The sequence below is a fragment of the Sminthopsis crassicaudata genome, chromosome 2, assembly GCF_048593235.1.
Source record: "Sminthopsis crassicaudata isolate SCR6 chromosome 2, ASM4859323v1, whole genome shotgun sequence".
NCBI lineage: Eukaryota > Metazoa > Chordata > Mammalia > Dasyuromorphia > Dasyuridae > Sminthopsis > Sminthopsis crassicaudata.
The window spans coordinates 121,967,322-121,985,561 of record NC_133618.1 but is presented as its reverse complement, the minus strand read 5'-3'; the positions used below and the strand labels follow the sequence as shown (position 1 = coordinate 121,985,561).

At 35.9% G+C, this 18,240-nt stretch overlaps 1 long non-coding RNA gene across 1 annotated transcript in view; it reads right to left on the bottom strand.

Annotated features, from left to right (window-relative positions):
• Window positions 1-1,367: 1,367 nt before the first annotated feature.
• The window catches only part of LOC141553259 (uncharacterized), a 30,732-nt gene continuing 13,859 nt past the window's right edge, over window positions 1,368-18,240 (bottom strand). Inside the window, exons 2-3 of the long non-coding RNA XR_012485354.1 lie at window positions 4,482-4,560; window positions 1,368-2,999 (exon numbers count right to left, since the gene is read on the bottom strand). This is a non-coding gene — a long non-coding RNA (uncharacterized LOC141553259). The remainder of the gene's footprint in view (window positions 3,000-4,481; window positions 4,561-18,240) is intronic.

Genomic DNA, 18,240 nt, shown 5'->3' with positions numbered 1-18,240 from the left:
AATGATATAATTCCACTTCAAAATTCTAAGTATAAATTACAACTTACCCAAGTTTTTCACAAGCTGGGTCCTTCATACCTTTACAATCCAACATCTTAGTACCCTCTATGCACTCTAGCAACCAATCACATGGCCTACTTTTTATTTCATATCCACAACAAACCACCTTTTAAACCTTAAAGCATTATAGAAATATGAGTTATCATTACTATGCTAAGTAAGCATCTGTCTAGAACTATCTGAGAGAAAGGGTGTGTTGAAATGTGAAGGATAACTGCCAAGTTCATTTTGCTTCAAGGAAAAGAAAAAGAAGCCATTTGTTTCGCAGAAAAAAATAACCACATTTCATAGTCAGCCATGACTCACTCCTAATCCCCTCCTTACTACATATGTAATATTAGAGCATATTATTAAAGAAATTGTTCCAATCATTCTGGAGAGCAATCTGGAACTATGCCCAAAGGACTATAAAGCTGTGTATACCTTTTCACCCAGCAGTGCCATTACTGGATCTGTATCCCAAGGATATTATAAAGGAAGGAAAAGAACCCACATGTGCAAAAATGTTTGTAGGATCTCTTTTTGTGGTATCAAAGAAATGGAAAATAAATAGATGCCCATCTGGCTGAATAAGTCATAGTATATGAAGATAATGGAATATTATTGTTCTATAAAAAATTATAAACAAGCTGATTTTACAAAGCCTGGAAAGATTTACATGAACTGATGCTGAGCAAAACAAGAAGAACCAGGAATATATTGTACACAATAACAACAAGAATGTACAATGACCAATAATGAGACTTGGTTCTTCTCACTGGTTCAGTGATGCAAAGCAATATGCCATCTGCAACCAGAAAAAAAACTATGGAGATTGAATGTAAATCAATGCACATGCTATGTTCACTTACTTTTTCAGGTATTTTTCTCTCTCATGGTTTTTCCCTTTTGTTCTAATTTTTTTGTCCCAACATGATTCATAAATCATATTAAGAATACATAAAAATGTAATTAAAAATAAATAACCAAGCATCCAAAAAACAAAAGAAATTGTTAGTGAACTTTAGAAAAAGAAATGGGATGTTGAGAATTGTTATCAGGGTAGCTAGGCGGCACAATGGATAGAGCACCATCCCTGAAGTCAGGAGGACCCAAGTTCAAATCTGGCCTCAGACACTTAACACTTCCCAGCTATGTGATGCTGAGCAAGTCACTTAACCCCAACTGCCTCAGCAAAAAGAAAGAGAGAGAGACAGAGAGAGACAGACAGAGAGAAACAGAGAGAGAGAGAGAGAGAGAGAGAGAGAGAGAGAGAGAATTGTTATCAAGAAGACAAGACTACTTGGTGAGCAGATGTTGGGGGGGGGGGTTATCTAGGTCTAAGAATGATATAGACCAGCTAACAATGAAATCTCTAGAAAAAAAAATAAGCAGCTATTTTCCTGAAAACAAATATGTAAAAACAGAAGGAATTTCCAGATCACACATTGTCTGTTGCAATCTTGAAAAGTAGGATATTTAGTATAATTGAAGCTTTTGTGCCTCCCTTCTCAGCCCTCCCCTTTTTTTATAGTCCCCTAATACCTTCTGTTTCTGTCAATAATTGGCAAAATCTTGGACATCATGTACCAGGGAGTTGTCAGGTGAAGAATCAAGGCAAAAGAGCCTCTTGCTCTATTTGTCCCCTCTTACTATTTCTTATCCTTGTCCATGCCAGCAAATCAAGAAAAATCAAGAAGTATTTAGTAAATGCTTACTCTGGGCCAGGCACTGTGCTAAGCATTAGAGATATAAAGAAAAGCAAAATTAAATAAATAACAAGCAAATAAGTAAATGAATAAATGAATGGAGGAGAGAATTGTGCAAGCAATGATGTACAAACTATAAATTAGAAATAGTCTTAGAGGGAAGGCACTAACTGAGATTATATAAAGTAGCACATTAACTAAAAACTTGAGGAAAAACAGGATAACCAGAGGTAGAATTGAAGAGGGAGACAGTCAGGAATGGGGACAGCCAGTGAAATTACTCAGAGATAGAAGATGTGAGAGAAACATTGTCATGGGTATTTGGAGAGGAATGAAGCATAAGACTGGAAAGGTAGGGAAAAGTAAGATTATAAAGGGCTTTAAAAACTAACCAGAAGATTTCATATTTGATTCTAAAAGTAATAGAGACCCAGTGGAGTTTATTGAATATTTGAAGAAGAGTTGGAGTGGAAGAGGTTAATGTGGTCAAACCTTTGATTTAAGAAAATAAATCTGTCAATTCTGATGGAAGTGGCTATCTTCAACAATGAATGTTATGGAATATTATTACTCTATAAGAAATTACAAGCAATATGAATACAGAAAGGCTTGGAAAGACTTAATATGAACTGATGCTGAATGAAATGAGCAGAAACAGGAGACCATTATACACTTCAACAACAAGACTATATGATGATCAATTCTGATGGACATGTCTCTCTTCAACATTGAGAAGATCCAAATCAGTTCCAATTGATCAGTAATGAACAGAATCAGCTACACCCAGCAAAAGAACACTGGGAAATGAGTGTGGACCGCAACATAGCATTTCTACTCTTTCTGCTATTGTTTGCTTGCTTTTTGTTTTTCTTCCAAGATTATTTTTTTACCTTCTTTCTAAATCTGATTTTTCTTGTGTAGCAAGACAACTACATAAATATGTATACATATATTGTATTTAACATATACTTTAACATATTTAACATGTATGGTACTACCTGCCATCTAAGGGAGGGGGTGGAGGGAAGGAGGGGAAGAGTTGGAACAGAAGTTTTTGCAAGGGTCAATATTGAAAAATTACCCATACATATGTTTTGTCAATAAAAAGCTATAATAAAAAAAAGAAAAATTAAAAAAAAAAAAGAAAATCAATATGATAATGCAGTGGAGGATGAACTGGAATGAGGAGGGACTTGAGGCAGGGAGGCCAAGCAGCACTAGCTTCCTTGATCCCTTGTGAATACCAGCAACCTAAAAGAGAATATTAAATAATGGTTTGCTGAAGGTGCTAAATTGGCAACATTTCCTTCCTGTTTCTTTTCATTACTTTTGATTATTGTTTTTAAGAGAGTTTTCCTTTTCTCCACTGGAATCTCTCATGAATATGCAGATTTATTATGTGGTCAATACCAAAGCTTCTTTCTATTCCATATGGGGTCACATAACTGAATATGGGGGGGTGAGAAATTAAGATTTGGTCTCAATAAATGTTTGATTTGCATACCTATACATCCAGGATTGTGCAAAATTTCTTGGTTGAAAAGAGGTCCTGAGTGGAAAAAGTTTAGGAAACTCTCTATATGATATGTGGCTTTTTGCCCTATTCTAAGATAATAAATGATGATTTTGATAGAACTAATTAATAGACTATTGGTTTCTCTTTTTCTCCTGAAAAGACCACTGTTCTTAATTTTGAGCACATCTTAATTAAGATCTGTTTAGTATAGGTGCTTTCTTCCTCCTCCTACCTGCCTAAAAAAATAGCAGCTATAAGAGAATGCCATCTAATATTTGAACAATTATCCAATTAATTCTACATTAGGACCAGCTGAACCAAACTCAAGAACTGGCTTATCTATATGGACTAGTAAGTATATAGAATCATTTTATATATATATATATGGGGAAAATAGAAGGTGAACCAAGTTAATAAATAGATAAATACAAATAAATGATGTGGATTGGCCAATAACTAAGAAGTTGACCTATCCAGCCTTGCAAAATTACCACAGGTGTTATTTGCCACAGATGTTGGTATGGTAGAGTTTGTCCTCTTTGTTTGTATTCTATTTCTGCAGAGCTAGAGCAAAGAAGTGGTTCTCTCCAATTCACCTCTTGCTCCTTCTGTTAGATCAGACATGAGGAGTGATTTTCATCCAGTACATAAATAAATGTGAAATATGCACAAAGATATCTTCCATGAAAAGTCTTTCTAATCGTACAACCTACTCAGGTCTTATGATGTAAAATCTCTGTCTTTTGGGCTGTTGTGGTGGGCTTTTTTTTGTTGTTGAAAGAGTAGGAGGAAGAGGAAGGAGAGGAGGAGGAGGTATAGAAAAGATGAAAGGAAGGAAAAAGGGAAAGGAGAAGGAGGAGGAAAGAGAATAAGGAAGAAGGAAGAAGAAAGCAGAGAAGGAAGAAGAAAAAGAAGAAGAGAAAGACCCATTTTTAAGCCCCAGTTCTAACACTTACTAATCCTATGATCCTGAACAAATCACTCTCTGATTCTCATTTTCCACACCTGTAAAAAAGGTAGTACTTGCATTATCCACCTCACTATGTTACCACAAGGAAAATACTATAGCAAAGCCTTCTAGAAATGTGAGAACAATTATTAAGATGGGGCAGGGAAATGCATTTCTGCTCTTATCCTCCTGATGTAAAAAAAAAAAAAAAAAAAAAAAAAAAACCAGGGTAGTTTGTTTTTTTCACAGAAATGGGATGAGGATTTACCTTGGGCTTCTGCCCTGGGAGCGGGTGACTTGAGTAATGATCAGGCAGAGTGAACCCATATTCATAGCCAGAATGGTTTCTATAAAGAAAATAATGATTATTAACATTAATATGTAACATGTTATAGTTCATCATTATTATTAACAATAATACTAAACTGCTATATAACACACGTTTCACTTTCCCTGGAAGGGAGGGAACATAAACTTTCACATCATTTGACCCTATTAAATCTTCTCCAGAGTGCTTAGTCTTCTCAGAATGTTCAGCTCCAAATTCCTGCTCTGAGAATAATAACAAAAAGATTTCTTCTAGCTTTAAAGGAAAAAAAAATTCTTCCATGAAACTACGATTCTTTCACGGTCATTCAGCCAATAAATGTCAAAACTGAAACTTGAATGCAGATCTTCTTACTCTGTCTCATTTCTAAGAAAGGGAAATAACAGTAAAATCCCATTTATGTGGAAACAAGACAGATAGGAAAATTAAATAATCAGGTTTTTTTCTTCCTCATGCTGAATGCCATCAGGATCATTATTATTATTTTAACTCCCACTAAGAAAGCACTGCAGTGTTCGTGTTTGGATCTATCTGTTCTGCTATGGAACTTTGCCCTTACACCATCTGTTGGCCAGGTCTCCCTTTCCCCTAAACTGATGACTCTGTGTGTGCCAGGGCAGATTCAGTATTATCACAATATTGAATGAACTGTGGATAGAATTTCCCTGGAGGACCTGAAGGTATGGATTCAAGTGAATCCAATACCTATACTCAAATACCCTCCAAAAAAGCTCCCCATTCATATTACCATAGCAATTCCTTTAACATCATCTAAAGTCCAAAGGATTACTGGCTCATCTAACCCTCCATTACTCAACTCTATCCCGCTGGCCCAAATCATTACCCCTCATTCTGGTTTCTTTTGCTTCCTAGATATCCTGGATTATCCTGCCAACATGGATCTCAACAACACAATCATCAGTACCTTAAGCATTCTAGCCTTGTGACTTCTGGCTGCTGAAGGCTTGCTAGTTCCCCAGTCCTGAATAAACTTCCAGTTCAGGCTTTCTCTACTCTTGCTTCAGCAAATCCCTCATTGCCATTAAACTACCCTTTCATTCATCTCTCTTCTTGACTCTAGTTAAGACTATGAAACAAATGTCCTTTTCTACAGTACTTCTACAGTACTCTACCCCATGGATCCCATTCAATGGTATCCTTGCCTCCAATTATATTGAGATTCAGGTTCTCCAGAGCCTCTCCTTTTTTACCCCCTCCCAATCTTCCTTTATCTCTCCTAATTTGCTCTTTTCTCCAAGAAAAAAAGATGGTTCTTCTTATCAATGCTAACCTCTCCATATTTGGTACAGTGTGGTACAGTGGAAAGTGTCCCACACCTGGACTTATGAGAAATATAAGTTCAAATGCTTCCTCTCATGCTTTCTAGATATATGACTACAAGGCAGGACATTTTCCTCATTTCTAAAATGGAGCTAACATCTTTTTAAAGGAATCATAGTTTTAAAGGGAAAAGGGACTTCAGAGATTATCACTTCAACACTCATTGTATAGATGAAATTCAGACAGTTGAATAACTTGTCCAGTGATCCTCAGAGGCAGAATCTGACCAAGTCCTGGGTTGATAGAAGATGAAATGAGATAAGCTCTACTAAATGTTAGCAATGTCATATCCTTTATCACCCTGATCTGGATGTCAGACCCTAAAGTACCTATTCTCTTCCTCAAGAGACATCGAATACAAACAATATTTACAGTGATCAGAGACTGAATGATAGGCCTTGTACTCTGGCCAATATTAGTCAGGAAAGTTGGTAATGTGCTAGAACTGGAGACAGAAAAGACCTTACCTCTGTCACTTACAGTAGTATGCATCTGCACAGCTAATTACCTAACCTTAGGCATCACTTATCTGGAATAATCATACCTATTCTTATGAGGTTCAAATGAGATCCAGTTTCCAGGAAAGATGTTTTGCAAGCCTTAAAGAGATATAGATGTTGCTATAGGTAAAATATAGACACAGACAGAGAGGTAGGTAGAGATACGGATATAGACATAGAAATAGATATAGATGCATGTATGCTAGTTACTATTCTCCTTTCTTGCTTTGGAAGGTTTTTAGATTTCCTACTTGGTTTTGTGTTATTTTTTCTAAAGATGAGCCCAAATACATCCAGAGGGCAGTGAGAATGGTGACAAAATTAGACAGAGATCACTCAATAGGCAAAGTAGAAAACAAGAATGTTCCAAACATAATATAAGCAAAAGCAATCATCCAGTCAATAAATATTAATTAATCACTTACTATGTGCCAGGCATTGTGCAAATATTTCTAATTAATAATCTTATGAGGCAGGTGTGAGGACCAAGTTAGCACCCTGGATACTTTAGAATCAGCCGGAGTCAGGATAAGCAAAAGTCCTTGGTCTTTATTCTTGGTCTTTTGAGGTAGCAGTCAGGAGAATGGATACAGGAATCTCCACACCTTCTCTCTCCCTCTCTCCACTGCCAAAAGGTAACTCTGGCTTGCCTTACTCCACCCTCCAATCCCCTTGCAATTCTCTGTATACATCAACAAATCAAGCCAGCACAGTATAGTGGGCAGAGCCATTCTCCAAGCATATGCTAAGAGTATTGTCCAATTGGTAATTAGCCTTAAATGCTCCATTATCGGACCTCAGTGCATCAATTCAGTTTCAGCTCTTTACAGGTAGGTGCTTACTATCCCCATTTTACAGAAGAGGAAATGGAGGATTAGGCATATTAACTGACTTGAGTAGGGTCACTAATCTAGTAAGTATCTGAGGCTGAATTTAAATTCCAGTCTTCTGGAGTCCTTATCTGCTATGCCATCTAGCTAGCTATCCATGGCTATCCATGAATCTCTCAAGTCATGGGGAGACCAAACTTCTTATGTAAACATCTGTTAGAAAATAAAATTTTAATGGCTCCTTTTTGTCATGAAAGTAAATTCCAACTCCTTTATTTAGTCTTCAAGGTCCTTTGCGATTTGAAACAACTTTAGTTAACTAATTAAGTTAATTAGTTAAGCTTTTAATGCACTTCAACAAGCATTTATGGGAATGCCAGCTCTATGCCAATCTCTGAATATAAAAAGTTCATATTGAAAACAGTCTCTGTCTTCAAAAAGTTTACATCCTACTGGAATCAAGAGGAGGAAGAATGTATACACAGATGCATTTATTTTAGGCTTTCTTCACATGCTCAAGACAAGCTGTATTAATCTCTATTCCCCTAAACATCTCCTGAGCATACCGGCCTCTTTGCTATTCTTTGAACAAGACACTCTATGTCAAAACTCTGGGCATTTCCATTGGTTGCCTCCCATCCCCTGAATCCTTTTTTTTTCTTCCTTTCTCTCTACCTCCTCGTTTCCCTGACTTCCTTTGAGTCCTGGCTGAAGTCCCAATCTTCTACAAGAAGTCTTTCTCTGAACTGCCTTAATTCTACTCTTCCTCTCTAGATAAGCTCACATTTACCCTGTCTGTGTCTTGTTCACACTTTTGTCTTCCCAATTACAATGAGATACTGGATCGTCTTTTGTCTTTCTATCTCTAGCACTTAGAGTGCCTGAAACACAATGGGTATGTTTAATAAAATACCATAGCATGGTATGTTTAATAAATATTTACTGATTAGCTTTTGCTTATGATGTTAACAATTTTTGGATCCTTCTTTACATACTGAGTGATTTCTATCCAGTTCTTTTGCTATTCTGACTGTCCTGCTCTAGATGTATTTGAGTTTATCTTTGGATAAAGTATCACAAATAAAGAGTAGTAAGTTGTTCAAAGCAACTGAGGAGAATAATAACTGGTATACATACTTCAATATCTATGTCTGTTTTTATTTACATCTATCCCAACATCTACCTCACAGGATTGCTAAAATGACTGAGTTAAAAATATTTGTAAAATGTAGCATAATAATTGGTACATAACAGGTACTTAATACATGTTTATTTCCTTCTCTTCCTTCCCTCCAGGAGAAAGAGGCCTGCTCTTAGTAAGCTTGCAACATATACTTCTAAGACCACACTAAAGCAGAATCCACAAATTCAGAAATTAGATTTTTCTATAGACAGTTTTGAAGATTCCTTCTGCATTTGTAAATTTTCAGGATCTTACTTATCAAGTGAGAAAAATGCTATCTAAAATCAGTAGCTTTTTTCAACCAACATTTTCTGTATCCAGTCGTTTCCAGTGATCCCTAACACTGATCCAGATGTTCATATTTCTCCAAGGGCTTCTCAATTATTCCTTAATTTGATTCTCACAGCAGCCCTCTAACAGAGGTCAACTAGATATCTCCCCACAAACAAGTGTGAACTAGGGGTGAACAAGAGAATTTGCATCTTCTTAGTCAATATAACCCAGACCCTGAGCTTTCTCAAAGATTCCAAGAAGTTGTCTGAGGTAGGTGAAATCTTAATTGTCCCTAGTCTCTCTGCTTTTGTGATGTCCAATTCTTTGTGACCCCAATTAGGGTCTAGTCCCATTGCACAAATCTTTGACTGAAAAAAAAAAAACCACTGATTTTAAAACTTGCCAATTTCATCTCCAGTGCATTTTAGACATGAGGAAATTGAGTCAAACAGGATTAAGCAACTTGCCCAGGATCACACAACACAGCTAACATATCTGAGGCTGGATTTGAATTCAAGTTTTCCTGATTCTAGTCCCAACACTATCTCCAAGTTACCCCCTGAATACCTAGGTTTGAATCCCAGATCCAAATACTGAATGACTGGATGACATTGGGAAAGTCACTGGACCTCAGTTCTTTTGGGTTTTTTTGTTTTGTTTTGTTTTGTTTTCCTATAAAACAAGGATGATAATAGAATTTCCTCATCCCACCAGCCTCCCTTCACAGTCTCTACAATTTAGCCAAACTGTTTTGGTTTTTTTTTTTTTTTTTTTTTTTTGCCATTCCTCACACTTGACAATCCATTTCCTGCTTTGCACAGACAGTCTCTCATGTATAGAATGCACTCCTTCCTCACTTCCCCCTTTTAAAATAAATGACTAATTTACTTCAACTCCCCTTTTAAGTCTCACTTTCTACACAAGACCTTTCTTTATAACTCTGGGTTCCAGTGCATTCCCCCCAAATTATCCTGAATTTATGTAATATAAAATAGTTATCATTTATATTGCCAGGCACAGTACTAAGTATTTTGTAATTATTTGTCACATTCCAAGACTCAGGATAGAAAACACTATGCACATCCAGAGAAAGAACTATGGAGTCTGAATGCATATTGAAGCATACTATTTTCACTGTTTTTTTCTTTTTCATGGATTTTTGCCTTTTGTTATGATGTTTCTTTTACAACATGACTAATGTGTAAATATGTTTGATATAACTGTGAATGTATAACCTATATCAAATTGCTTGCCATTTTAGAGAGAAGGGAAGGAAAGGAGGGGGAGAAAGAAATTGGAACTCAAAATCTTATCAAAGTAAATGTTGGACTTCTGGCCAAGATGGCGGAGAGGAGGCAAACAGCTGTTTGAGCTCCGCCTTTTTTCTCAGAATTTACTTCATGACAAGCCTTGGAATTAATGCTTGACAGGAAAAAAAAAAACAAAAACACACAAACAATCACCAACAGAAGACATCCTTGAAATTCGCCAGAAAAGGTCTATTGTTTGCTCTGGGGAGGAGATGAACAAACTGGGCATAGGCTGAGGGCAGGTAACTAGAGTGAGGCAGGCAACTCACATAGCTCAGACCAGAGGGGGGAAGGGTGTGATCTCTGCTGAATGACCTTTACCCCAGTGTGGATATTCCATCTTGGCAGCAAGCCAGGAGCCACAGAGAAGGTGTAAACATAGGAGGTAAAGCTAACCCGGAAAAGCTAGCCTCTCTTGGGACCCAGCCACCCCCACCCCCACCCAGAGTGACTCAGCACATTCTTAGAGCCTCAGAGCGCAGACACAGCACAGCCAATCACTGTCCTGTTAGTGCCTTGCTGCTGTCTCCTGTAGTCTGTAGTGGAAGCCCAGTAACACAGTCCAGTCCCACTCACCCCCAGAAACAAACCGATTGTTTCTCTTTTCAAATTGGTTTTTTTGATTCTGCTCTGACAAAATGAACAAAAAATTTAAAAGGGCTCTAACCATTGACAGCTTCTGTAAGGATAGAGAGCAGACTTCAAACCCTGAGGAGACTAAAAGCAGACTGTCTCCAGAAGAATCCCCTAAGGGGGATATGAGCTGCTCTTCTAGGCACAAGACTCTGATAGAGGAAATCAAAAAGGCTCTCACAAGAGAGCTAGAAGAGAAATGGGAAAAGGAAAGGGAAGCTTGGCAAGAGAGTCTGGAGAAGTCATCCAGAGTGGATAAAGAGATCAAATCATTGAGAAATAAAATTAGTGAGTTGGAAAAAGAAAACAGCTCTCTAAAAAATAAAATGGATGAAATGGAAAAAATTTCCATAGAACAAAAAAACTCACTTAAAAACTCAATTGGACAATTAAAAAAAGATATAAAAAAGTGAGTGAAGAAAATACATTATTGAAAATTAGAATCTAACAAGGAGGATTGAATGATTCAAGGAGAAACCAAGAAGTAGTCAACCAAAACCAGAGAAATGAAACAATTGAAAAGAATGTCAAGTACCTTATTGGGAAGACAACAGACCTGGAAAACAGATCCAGGAGAGACAATTTGAGAATAATCTGACTCCCTAAAAAATATGAGGAAAAAAAGAGTCTGGACACTATTTTCCAGGAAATTATCAAAGAGAACTGTCCAGAACTGTTTTAGAAACAGAAGGTAAAATAGACATTGAAAAAAATTCATCCATCACCTACTGAAAGGGACCCTAAAATCAAAATGCCAAGAAATATAGTGGCCAACGTCAAGAACCATCAGACGAAGGAAAAAATATGAGAAGCTGCTAGAAAAAAGCAATTCAGATTTGCAAAAGCCACAATAAGGATAACCCAGGATCTAGCAGCGTCCACATTGAAGGAATGAAGGGCCGGGAATATGATATTCTGAAAAGCTAAGGAACTTGGTATGCAGCCAAGAATAACTTACCCAGCAAAAAATGAGCACCTTTTTCCAGGGAAGAAGATGGACATTTAACAAAATAAATGAATTCCATCTATTCTTGATGAAAAAAATAGATCTACACAAAAAGTTTGATCTTCAAATACAGAATTCAAGAGATTTCTAAAAAGGTAAAAAGAAATCTTGAGAACTATATTTCTGTCATAAAGATATGTAAAGAACACATGTATAATTTGTCCTAGAAACTAGAGGTGGAAAGGAAATTATATCATAAAAAAGGGTAAAGTGGTACTACATCTCATGAAGAGGCAAAGGTAACCTATTATATCTGAGAGAATGAAAGGAGGGGGATGAACATAATGTGTATCTATAGACATTTTCAATTTATGGTGAAACTCCTTCCACTTCATTGAAAAGTGGAAGGGAAGGAGTAAGCTAAGGGGAAGGGAATACAGAAATTGTGAGGAAAAGGGGTAAATAGGGGGAGGAACTTTAAGGTGGGGGAGGGATACTAAAAAGGGAGGGCTGTGAAAAGCAAGTGGTGCTCACAAGTTTAATACTGGGTAGGGGGGGTAAGAGGGAAGGAAAGGAGAAAAGCATAAGCAGGGGTTAACAGGATGGCAAGGAATATAGAAATAGTCATTTTAACCATAAATATGAATAGGGTAAACTCCCCCATAAAGAGGAAGCAGTTAGCAGACTGAATTAAAAGCCAGAATCCTGCAATATGTTGTTTACAGGAAACACACCTGAAACAGGGTGATACATTCAGAATAAAGGTAAAAGGGTAGAGCAGAATCTACTATGCTTCAGGTGAAGCCAAAAAAGCAGGGGTAGCCATCCTCATCTCTGATCAAGCAAAAACAAAAATTGATCTAATTAAAATAAATAAGGAAGGGCATTATATCTTGCTAAAGGGTAGGATAGATAATGAAGTAGTGTCAAAATTAAACATATATGCACCAAGTGGTGCAGCATCTAAATTCTTACAAGAGAAATTAAGAGAGCTGCAGGAAGAAATAAACAGCAAAACTATAATAGTGGGAGATCTCAACCTTGCACTCTCAGAATTAGATAAATCAAACCACAAAATAAATAAGAAAGAAGTCAAAGAAGTAAATAGAATACTAGAAAAGTTTGATATGATAGGTCTTTGGCAAAAGCTAAATAGAGACAGAACGGAGTACACTTTCTTCTCAGCAGTTCATGGAACCTATATAAAAATTGATCATATACTAGGACATAAAAACCTCAAAATCAAATTCAGTAAGGCAAAAATGGTAAATGCATCCTTTTCAGACCACAATGCAATGAAAATTACATTCAATAAAAAGCCAGGGGAAAATAGACCAAAAATAATTGGAAACTAAATAATCTCATACCAAAGAATGACTGGGTGAAACAGCAAATCATAGACATAATTAATAACTTCACCCAAGAAAATGACAATAATGAGACATCATACCAAAATGTGTGGGATACAAAGCAGTAATAAGGGGAAGTTTTCTATCTCTAGACGCCTACTTGCATAAAATAGAGAAAGAGAAGGTCAACAAATTGGGCTTACAACTAAAAATGCTAGAAAAGGAACAAATTAAAAACCCCCAGACAAACACAAAACTTGAAATTCTAAAAATAAAAGGTGACATTAATAAAATTGAAAATAAAAAACTATTGAACTAATTAATAAAACTAAGAGTTGGTTCTATGAAAAAACCAACAAAATAGACAAACCCTTAGTAAATCTGATTAAAAAAAGGAAAGAGGAAAAGCAAATTGTTAGTCTTAAAAATGAAAAGGGAGAACTCGCCACTAATGAAGAGGAAATTAGAATAATAGTTAGGCATTACTTTGCCCAACTTTATGCCAATAAATTTGATAACTTAAATGAAATGGAAGAATACCTTCAAAAATATAGCTTGCCCAGATTAACAAAGGAAGAAGTAAATAGTCTAAATAGTCCCATTTCAGAAAAAGAAATAGAACAAGCTATTAACCAACACCCTAAGAAAAAATACCCAGGACCAGATGGATTTACATGTGAATTCTACCAAACATTTAAAGAACAATTAACTCCAATGCTATATAAACAATTTAGGGATTGAAGGAGTCCTACCAAATTCCTTTTATGACACAGACATAGTACTAATATCTAAACCAGGTAGGCTGAAAACAGAGAAAGCAAATTATAGACCAATCTCCCTAATGAATATTGATGATAAAATCTTAAATAAAATATTAGCAAAAAGACTACAGAAAATCATCCCCAGGATAATGCACTATGACCAAGTGGGATTTATACCAGAAATGCAGGGCTGGTTCAACATTAAGAAAACTTTTAGTATAATCGACTATATTAATAACCAAATTAACAAAAACCATATGATCATCTCAATAGATGCAGAAAAGGCATTTGATAAAATCCAACATTCATTCCTACTAAAAATACTTGAGAGTATAGGAATAAATGGACTATTCCTTAAAATAATCAGGAGCATATATTTAAAACCATCAGTAAACATCATATGTAATGGCGATAAGCTGGAACCTTTCCCAGTAAGATCAGGAGTGAAACAAGGTTGCCCACTATCACCATTTTTATTCAATATGGTACTAGAAACGCTAGCCTTGTCAATAAGAGCCAAGAAAGAGATCAAAAGAATTAGAGTAGGTAATGAGGAAATCAAACTATCACTATTTGCAGATGATATGATGGTATACTTAGAGAACCCCAAAGACTCTGCTAAAAAGCTATTAGAAATAATTCAGAACTTTAGCAAAGTTGAAGGATACAAAATAAATCCACATAAATCGTCAGCATTTTTATACATTACCAACACAATCCAATAGCAAGAGATACAAAGAGAAATTCCATTCAAAATAACTGTCAATAGTATAAAATATTTGGGAATATAGCTACCAAAGAAGAGTCAGGAATCATATGAGCAAAATTATAAAACACTTGCCACAAAAATAAAGTCAGATTTAAATAACTGGAAAGACATTAAGTGTTCTTGGATAGGCCGAGTGAATATAATCAAGATGACAATACTTGACAATACTCCCTAAACTAATCTATTTATTTAGTGCTATACCAGTCAGACTCCCAAGAAACTATTTTAACAACCTAGAAAAAATAACAACAAAATTCATGTGGAAGAACAAAAGGTCGAGAATTTCAAGGGAATTAATGAAAAAAAAAATCAAATGAAGGTGGCCTAGCTGTACCTGATCTAGAACTATATTATAAAGCAGCAATCACCAAAACCATTTGGTATTGGCTAAAAAATAGACTAGTTGATCAGTAGAATAGGTTAGGTTCACAGGACAAGATAGTGAATAAAAAAAGCAATCTAGTGTTTGACAAACCCAAAGATCCCAACTTTTGGGATAAGAATTCATTATTTGACAAAAACTGCAGGGAAAACTGGAAATTAGTGTGGCAGAAACTAGGCATGGACCCACACTTAACACAACATACTAATATAAGATCAAAATGAGTCCATGATTTAGACATAAAGAACAAGATCATAAATAAATTAGAGGAACATAGGATAGTTTACCTCTCAGACTTGTGAAGGAGGAAGAAATTTGTGACCCAAGGAGACCTAGAGATCATTATTGATCACAAAATAGAAAATTTTGATTACATCAAATTAAAAAGCTTTTGTACAAACAAAACTAATGCAAACAAGATTAAAAGGGAAGAAAGAAATTGGGAAAACATTTTTACAGTTAAAGGTTCTGATAAAGGCCTCATCTCCAAAATATATAGAGAATTGACTCTAATTTATAAGAAATCAAGCTATTCTCCAATTGATAAATGGTCAAAGGATATGAACAGACAATTTTCAGATGATGAAATTGAAACTATGTTCCAAATCACTATTGATCAGAGAAATGCAAATTAAGACAACTCTGAGATACCACTACATACCTGTCAGATTGGCTAAGATGAAGGGAACAAATAATGAAGAATGTTGGAGGGGATGTGGGATAACTGGGACACTGATGCATTGTTGGTGGAGTTGTGAAAGAATCCAACCATTCTGGAGAGCAATCTGGAATTATGCCCAAAAAGTTATCAAATTGTGCATACCCTTTGATCCATCAGTGCTACTACTGGGCTTATATCCCAAGGAAATACTAAGAAGGAAAAGTGACCTGTATGTGCCAAAATGTTTGTGACAGCCCTTTTTGTAGTGGCTAAAAACTGGAAAATGAATGGATGTCCCTCAACTGGAGAATGGTTGGGTAAATTATGGTATATGAATGTTATAGAATATTATTGTTCTGTAAGAAATGACCAGCAGGATGAATACAGAGAGGCTGAGTGAAATGAGCAGAACTAGGAGATCATTATACACTTCAACAATGATACTGTACGAGGATGTATTCTGATGGAAGTGGACATCTTCAACATAGAGAAGATCTAATCCAATTCCAATTGATCAATGATAGACAGAATCAACTGCACCCAGAGAAGGAATACTGGGAAATGAGTGTAAACTATTTGCATTTTTTGTTTTTCTTCCCAGGTTATTTTTACCTTCCAAATCCAATTCTTCCTTTGCAACAACAACAACAACAACAACAACAACAACAACAAAATTTGGTTCTGCACATCTATATTGTATCTAGGATATACTATAACATATTTAATATGTATGGGAATGCCTGCCATCTAGGGGAGGGGGTGGAAGGAAGGAGGGGGAAATTTGGAACAGAAGGGAGTTCAAGGGATAATGTTGTAAAAAAAAATTACCTGTGCATATGTACTGTCAAAAACATTATAATTATAAAATTAATTTTTTTTAAAAAGTGAATGTTGAAAACTGTCCTTCCACCTATGGAGAATACATAAAATACTATAAAATGAGAAAAATAAAAAATTTAATTTAAAAAATATATAAAAATCTCATTATACTTGTATCTCAGAGCCAAGAGTTAATAAAGAAAAAATAGGAAATTTTTTTAAAATCTATTTTTAAATAAATAAATAAATTATTATGTCATTTGATGCTCACAACAGCCCTGGGAGGTAGCCCATTTTAAAGATGAGAAAACTGATGTAAATAAATGTTAAGGGACTGTCCAAGGCAGAGTAGACATTATTATTCCCATTTCATGAATAGGGAAACTGAGGTATATAAAAAAGTAAATGACTCAGGATCACACACAAAGGAAGTCAAAGGAAGATAAATTTATAGGCTCAGAGCTAGTAAGAAATTGTAAGATTCAGCTAGTCCAATAATATTATTTTTATAGGTGAGGAAACTGAGATCCAAGGACTTAAGTAAGATTAAGTGATTTGAGCAGTGTCATTGTCAGTCAACAAACATTTATGAAGAGCTTCCTATGGGTCAGTCATTTTGTTAGGCTGATGTCTGAAGTTTGTGTTCTCCTGGGCAAGTCCTAGCTTCTCAGTTCTGTTTCCTGACTCCAAATCCAGACAGAAACAATCTGACCGAATTAGCTAAGCCTCTAGGAAAGAGAAAAGCTTGGAAGGTCCTATTAGGAAATGGACAATTCTCCCTTTAAAAAGCCATCTTTCTTTTCTGGGTTGAATCTGAAATCTGCATCTTTTTTTTTTTCTCCTTTCTGCCAAGTCAAGAAATGAGCTCATCATTTCCAACATGTCCTCCGGGAGACATTAAGACAGAATTCTATAACAAGGTCCATGCACGTGCAACTTTCTGAAACAACTCAGCAAAGGGCTCGTTTCCTTGAAAAGCAGCCCTGTTGTTTGGTTTTCAGGAAGAAAAAAAAAAAAAAAAAACAATTTGAGGGGGTAATTTGGTCCATGAAGGGCTGAAACACACACCTCCATTAGACCACAACTTGAAGACACAGCTGTGGAAAATGTGAGGCGACTTCAAATAGCAGCTTAATTTCTGGTAATAGCTTGGATATTTGACAGTGACATTAAAGTGCACAGAAAAAAAAAATCCAGGAAAAGAGATTCCTGGATCATAGGATTTATAGCAAAAAATGTCTTTTGAGTGGAAATGGCTTTCTTCCTCATTTTAGAGATGGGGAAAATAGAAACAAAGATATCAAATGACTTGCTGACAGTTGTGTAATATATGGCAGAGACAGGATTAGAACTCAGGTCTCCTGACTCATTGAATTTTTTTTTTCTAATACATCCCCACATATAAGCCTATGATCTTTTGTCCTTTGTTCCATATTTTATCAGGACAGAGCTGTCATCGCTCCTTTGTTGCCACCATTTATTCCATTTCTTTGAGTTTTTCTTCTTCTTAGTCTGCTGAAGAACAAGATATACATAGTCCTTCAGCATCTCCCTATTCTCCTTTCTCCAAAGCAAACATGCAATCCTTTTTAATGAGTTCTAAGGGGCTTTGTTCATTAAGTATGGCAAGGGCAAAGGAATAAAAATGGCAAACAATTAAATAGCACTTCTTTTGAGTCTACTCACCCAAATCACTCTCACAGTGACCCCTCTCAAAAGGGATGCATGTGTGCAAAAATGTTTGTGGTAGCCCTTTTTGTAATGGCAAGAAACTGGAAACTGAGTGGATGCCCATCAGTTGGAGAATGGCTGAGTAAATTATAGTATATGAATGTTATGGAATATTATTGTTCTATAAAAACAGGATAGATGATTTTAAAGAGGCTTGGAGAGACTTACATGAACTGATGCTGAATGAAATGAAAAGAACCAGGAGATCATT